Raw genomic sequence first — 7,410 nt, 5'->3', positions numbered from 1 at the left:
AGCCCCTCCAAACCTCTATTGTTATATGGATATAGCATGCATAGACTTAAAAGCTAACACATGTCTATACAAGAAAACATGCAATATTTGTATTTTGAGGTCTGGATTATCTCACTCAGCATGATTTTTTTTTTCTAGCTCCATTCATTTTCCCACAAATTTCACAACCCATTCTTCTTAAAAGCTGAATAATATTCCACTGTGTAAATGTACAATATTTTCATTATCCGTTTATCTTTTGAGAGACATATAGGCTGTTTCCAACTTCTGGCTATTATAGGCAAAGCCACAATAAACACGGATGAACAAGTGTGTCTGTAGTAGAGTATCGAGTCTTTCGGGTACATGTCCAAGGTATAGAGTAGTACAGCTCTGTCTTCAGATAGATCTATTTCCAGCTTCCCAAGGAAGTGACACAATGATTTCCATGGTGACCATACAAGTTCTCACTCCCACCAGCAGCGAATAAGCGTCCCCTTCCCCCACATCCTCACCATCAATGTACTGTTTTACTGATGGCAACCACTCTGACTGATATAAAGTGAAATTTTAAAATAGTTTCAATATGCATTTCCCTGATGGCTAAGGATATTTGAACATTTCCTGAAGTGTTTCTTGGCCATTTGTCTTATGTCTTTCGAGGATCCTGCTCAGTTCTGTCCTCCATTCTTTAAGTGGGGTTATTTGCTTCCTTGTTGTCCGGTTTCCCTTAGTTATTTATATATTTTAGATACAAAAACTCTGTCAGATATAAAAGTGATGAAGGTCACTTCCCATTTTGTAGCCTGCGATTTTGCTCAAATGATGGCATCTTTTGTTACATGGAAGCCTTTTCAGCTTCATGAGGTCCCGTTTATTAATTGTTGTTCTTAATGCCTGTGCTAACAGTGTCTTGTTCGGGAAGTCCTGTGTCAGTGAGTTCAAGGTTATTCCCAAGTCTCTGTCCCATCAGATTCAGGGTATCTGCTCTTATGCTGAGGCCCTCTATGCATTGGAAGTTGAATTTAGTGCAGGGTGATAAGTATGGGTGGATGCTTCAACATGCAGCTGTGCAGTTTGACCAACACCACTTGTTGAAGATGGGTTTTTTCCTCCTTATGTGCATTTCTGGCTTCTTTGTAAAAAAAAAAATTGGGTGTCTGTAGATGTGTAGACTTCTGTCTGGGTCTTCAGTTCAATTCCATGGATCAGCGTGTCTGTTTCTATGCTGGTACCATGCTACCCTTACTGTTTTAGCTGCCTAATAAACTTGAACTCAGGGATGGTGATAGCTTCAGGAAGTTATTTTATTGTTCAGGATTGTTTTTAGCTGTCCAGGTTTATTTTTTTTTTTCTGTTTCTATATGAAGCTTAAAGTTGTTATTTCACTTCCTGGGAAGAATTGTGTTGGGATTTTGATGAGGTTTGCACTGAATCTGTAGATGCTTTTGGTAGGATGGCCATTTTCACTAAATTAATCCCACCAATCCATGAGCATGGGAGATGTTTCCTGATAGCTTCTTCAATTTTTCTTTGGCGTCTTAAAGTTTTTATTGTACAGGCATTTTGTCTTGTGTGTTTATTTTCATTCAATTCTAGAAAGTCTTTAATTTCTTTTTTTAAAAGATTTATTTATTATGTAAACAATATGCATCAGATCACATTATAGATGGCTGTGAGCCACCATGTGGTTGCTGGGAATTGAACTCATGATCTCTGGAAGAGCAGACAGTGCTCTTAACCGCTGAGCCATCTCTCCAGCCCCTTTTAATTTCTACATTGACCCATTTGTCATTCAGTAGTGAGTTATTTAGGTTCTATACGTTGGTAAGCTTTCTGCTGTCGATATACAGCTTTAGTTGCGGTTGTCAGAGAGGATACTGGGTGTTATTTCAATGTTCTTTTATCTGTTGAGACTTTGTCTGTATCCAAACATGTGGTCAATTTTGAAGAAAGTTCCATTAGCTGCTGAAGAAAAAGTATATTCTTTTGTACTTGGGTAAAATATTTGATAGGTATTTATTATTTGATTTATGACATTATTTAACTCCAGCATTTCTGTTTAGTTTTTGTTGTTGTTGTTGTTCATTTTGGTTTTTTTATTTTTGTTTTTGCTTTGTTTTATTTGTTTTTCAATGGACGAGCTGTGTATTGGCAAGAGTGGGGTACTGAAGCCACCTACTACAATCACCGTGTACGGGTCACTGTGTGATTTTAGCTCTAGTGGTGTTCCTTGTGTGAACATGGGTGCCCCTGTGTTTGATGCAGATATATTAAGAACTGCAATATCCTATTGGTGGATGTTTTTTTCTTTGGTGAGTATGTAATGTCTTTCCCTATCTCTCTTGTTCTGTTTTGATTTGAAGCCTATTTTGGGGGATATTAAAATGGCTCCACCTGCTTGTTTCTTGGTCCACTTACTGGGACTATCTTTCTCCTCCTTGCACCATTCGATGATATTTGTCCTTGGTGGTAAAGTATGTTTCTTGCATGTAGCAGGGCGGATCCTGTTTTCTAAAGTTCAGAGGGTGGCAGCGAGGGATGGAGGTGACGCAGGAGAAAAGTCTGATTCTTGGCTACAGTCTTAACAAGTTTTGCGAGGAAACTAATAGTCTAAAGACTACCAGGAGTCACTCCAAAAAGTCCATATCAAAGTAGCACACGCTAAGTGTCATAAACACCAGAAATTTACTTCCTGCAGGTCAGATTTTACAATTAGAGAGCAAGAAGCCAGTTTGCTATTCAGGCACTCCTTCTGTGAGAGTGGGTGTGGGAAGGTGGGCAGATCTTGACTGTCTCTTTGATAAGTGCACTAATCCAGTCACAAGAGGCCCACTCTCACCAGGCATCATGGCGGGCCCAGCTACTTGGGAAGCCAGAGTAGGAGAATCACTTGAGTTTAGGCCAATCTGAGCCACATAGAAAGATATTACTTCAAAAATATCTCCCCAACCAACTAACCCAAAACAACAGAACACCAGAATAAATTGTTGTATTACACAGGGCCAGAACTTCATGTATGAGTTGGTAGGGGCTTATACACGCATTTACCCATAACACTATGGTCATCGACTTGTCTCACGTATTAGTTGGTAGGGGCATATACACGCATTTACCTATAGCACTAAGGTCATCGACCTGTCAGCATTCGGTGGGAAATGGTGTCAATCCCCAAATGTTTCCAAAAATATCTGGAGTCTTTAATCAAATAGACAAACCAGCCAGGTGAAATTTTCACTTTCTTTCCATCTTTAATCTCACAGCTAAAATTCTAGTCAGAGATTATGAAAGTAGATATAAATAGACGGGAGGATCATTATATGTAATTTCGCTGGCGTACATCTGCAAGCACTTCGGGAACACTTTCAAGCTGTGTTTATATGATATTAAACATCTGGATGAAAACTGAAAAAAATAATCAATTTGGATTGAAAACAAAACAGAAGTACAGATTTCAGTGTCCTGGCCCCTGGGATTCAGCATGCAAAAGCTGATCTTCGCAGCCCAGTAATGAGATAATGGTGCATACGAAGGGCTATTGAAATGGCCAAGGGGCACGGGAGTGGGGGTGGGTGGGGGGGGAGGGGGTGAGGAGGGAGGGCTTCCGTGGGAAGGCGGGCTTTAAAACAGAGAACTCTGTTATGCAAGCAAAGAAGGGATACAACCCAAGACTAATATGGAGAACGTGGTCATAAAAACGCAAACTTCTGAAGCCGGGAGCTTTAAAGCCTCAAGGCAATGATTTCAGCTCGACTGAAAACCCAGTAGATCTTTGTTATCAGAGGAGGAAGGGTCTTTTCAGGAAACCCGAGCTTCCAAATAGCCTAAAGTGTCACAGTTTATTTTCACTCTTTCAAAACATGGGACTTACTTCCAGGTCTCTTCTAGAATTCTCTGGGAGATATTTTGCATTGGTTGCTGCTCGGTTATGTCTTACACGCTTGGATTTGATGGGCCCTGGTAACGGACTCGGGTGTTGATACACTTCCGGCACTATCTCTCCTTGTTAAGAGTTCTCTTTCCTTTTTCCTGTTGCTTGGCTTTGTTCTTGTAACTTGCATTAGGATGGGCTCTGTGGAAACAGCCTGGAAGTAAAGGCCTGATAAGATGTTTTCTTGAGAGTGTGGGGCTGTCGTGGGCCAGGAAAGGCCGTCACCTCCGATGTACTAGTCGGAGGCCACTTACCTTGAGGGCTTCTGGAGCTCCTTGCCCAGACTTCTACAAGACTGCATAGCGCTGGACCTCACTGGACCCTACCCTTCACACAAGAGGAGAGAAGGCAGCAGACTGTGCTCTCGGGTTCCCAAAACCATCCTTTTCTCTGCCACTAATTTCCCTTCTTGATAATTCTTGCTGAAACATTACTTGTATGAAAGGGGAAAGCAGGTGTCCTGCACACTTGTTTTCCAAATGGAACCTCAGTATTTGATCATTACATTTAATCAAACTTATCAAGAGCAATTAAAGTATGAACTACAGGAATGCGGAAGGTGGACCGTGTTCCTGACTTCTCCTCAACAATTATGTGCCTGAGACAAAATCCACATTGAGGAAAGTGACAAGATTTGGAAGGCAAGAAGGACACAAGCCAACTGGATCCACGGTGTCAATAAGCTGGGGGAGGGCTAGTACACTTGAACAAGGTCACCGTGACTCAGATATTATAACAGTGTTATCCTGAAAAAGCTGCAATAAATCCAACCTCTTGTAAATGTCTCCACAACACAAATTTGGCAAAGATCTAAAATCTTGTTAAAGATTGATGCTAACAGCCAAAGGAGAAAATTGCTGAAACACCAAAAACTTATATTCCATGGATGATATATATTTTTAAAAGTGTGTGTGTGTGTTTGTGTGTGTGTGTTTGCCCACACACAAGCATGCAAGAGAGAGAGAGGTAGAGAGAGAGAGGCAGAGAGACAGAGACAGAGAGGCAGACAGACAGACACACACACATACCCAGAGAGAGAGAGAGAGAGAGAGAGAGAGAGAGAGAGAGAACTTAGTTGCCTGTGTAGGCCAGAGGAAGGCATCAGTTCCCCTGGAGCTGGAATTAAAGGAGATTGTGAGTCACCAGATAATAAATGCTGGGAAGCAAATTCAGACGCTCTGCAAGTCAAATACATGCCTTTAACTACTAAGCCATCTCTACGGACCTAGCAAATATGTCTTCATGAAAAGAAATGTGATACTCTTGGCTAAAGAAGGATTCCCACATTTGCTATAGTGTTTGGGGGTGTGAAGATGTTCACACCAGCAGCCAAGAAGCCAGGCAATAATAGAAATAGTCCCAGGGGGCCTGCTAAAAGGTTATGACGTTAACTTATGCCCTTTCTCAGAACGATCAAAGGTTCACAGCAACCAGACATCAGACCCAGGGCTTAGAAGATCCCTCCGGTAGACTTAGTCATGGCTTCCAACCAGACAACTTGGCTTTGGAGCAATGAAAGGACAATGCCAAGGGAAAGGAAATGTGAGCTAGAGTGAAGAGAAGACAGTCTGAAAAAACCTGGGAAAAAGAAGGAGAGGGACGAGAGAGAGAGAGAGAGAGAGAGAGAGAGAGAGAGAGAGAAGAAAACTGAAAAGAGGTTTTGGTTAGCCCCTGCTTTTGGAAACAGGCTAGCAGCTGTAAGTATTAGAGAAATAACACGTGATCTCAGCAGAAAGCAAATAGTAATGCAAGGAGGTAGGAGAATGACAGTACAATAATGCATCTTAAACTAGGTCAGTGGCCCGGGTTCTAGCACTTCCTGCCTACCTACCCCTCCTCCGGCAAGGCACCCTGTGATTTTAGACATGCTTCTTCTTGTGTAAAGCGATGCGGGTTGTCTGAGTGACCTTGAGCTCTCTTTTTCCTTCCTCCACCCAACATTCGGCACAGACATTATGAAATCGGAGACTTACATAAATGAAGCCTTCCAGATTGGAACACGTATTTAGCTTTCCTAAGGATAAAATTTTTGAAGAGAAGAATAAAAGGTTCCACTCGACACTTGGCAAGCAGCATTTGTTCCGTATAATAATTAGCAAGTAAGCATTATTTGTCATATAATTATAATAAAATTAAAAAGGGAAAAATTTAGGGCATTCGGTTTTCCTTCCCACAGATCAGAGAGGGACGATCAACATAAGCCGTGGAGAAGGCGTATCCAGGGGAGGGAGCCAGTTTCTGAAGAAGAGTTCTGGGCTAGAAAACCTCAGGAATTCTGGGTTCCAACCTCACCTGCCACTCCAAGCGCCAGGACACGCAATTTCTCCTGTGTTTCAACTGGGTTGGATGCTGGGGACCAAAGTCAGCCTCTCTGCAACAGAGGTGCATACCCCTTAACTACTGAGCCATCTCTCCAGCCCCAGGTAATACGTCTTAATGAAAATAAATACAACACTCTTGGCTGTAGAGGATTTTTCCACTTCTGTAGTAGTGTTTGAAGTGTGACTCCTAACGTAATTCCACAGGAATTCTAAGGACCTGGGGCTGCAGCCTCTCACGATCTATCTCTGCCTCTGACTAGCCAGGAGCCCATCTTTCTTATGTCTGGGTCCTAATGGAGTGAAATTAGGAAGGTCATTTTTATCTATTTTCAAAGAAGGTGAAGTATTTCTGGGAACTGGCTACACAGGTAATGGAAGAGTGGAGGAGTCAAACAGGCCTGCTGAGGCCGTTTAAAACATCAGCCGCAGCAGGCAACCACTGCCACCCTGGGCTGGAAGGATGCAAGGCAGGAGATGCTGGGATGGCCATCCGGATGCTGGGGTCACCTGATGGAAGATGAGGGTTACAGAGGAGACGCAGCTGCCATCAGACAGCCTAGATTCGGGGATAGAGGACAGGGAAGAGTGCCCTTAATACTCGTTACCCTGTCACCCACCTCCCCCCCCCTCACCCCTGCAAAGTCTTCTGCCAGATAAAACGAACAAAACAAACAAAACCAAAAACCCACAAAAGCAGAATATGGTATAGACAACAAGGGGAAATTTTCAAAAGACACACATTCTAGTTTGCTTTCGGTTACTGTGAGGAACACCGTGACCTAAAGCAGCTTGGGAGGGAAGGGCTTACCTCATCTTATGGTCATGGCAGGAACTTCAGCAGGCCAGAGACCTGAAGCAAAAACCATGGAGGAACTCTGCTTCCTGGCTTTCTTCCATGCTCAAGTCCAGCCCTTGCCCCCTTGCCCGCTTGCCCAGGGATGGTACAACCCACAGTTAGCAATTGAGAGCATTCTCTCAGACACACCCACGGGCCAATCTGAGGAGGCGAATCTTCAGCTGAGGTTCCTTTTTCTCATGTGTGTCAAGTTGGCAACTCAGATCAGCCATCCCAGTACCTCAGCAGTGACTACAACTAGTAGACTTATGAATGGATTTTAAAACATTTTCCTCCGTTTTACTTATTTGTGTTTTCCCACCTTCTATAGCCACAGCGCACTG

The sequence above is a fragment of the Acomys minous genome (genome assembly GCF_964271855.1).
Source record: "Acomys minous genome assembly, chromosome: 5".
Lineage (NCBI taxonomy): Eukaryota > Metazoa > Chordata > Mammalia > Rodentia > Muridae > Acomys > Acomys minous.
Note: the sequence above shows the minus strand (reverse complement) of the source record.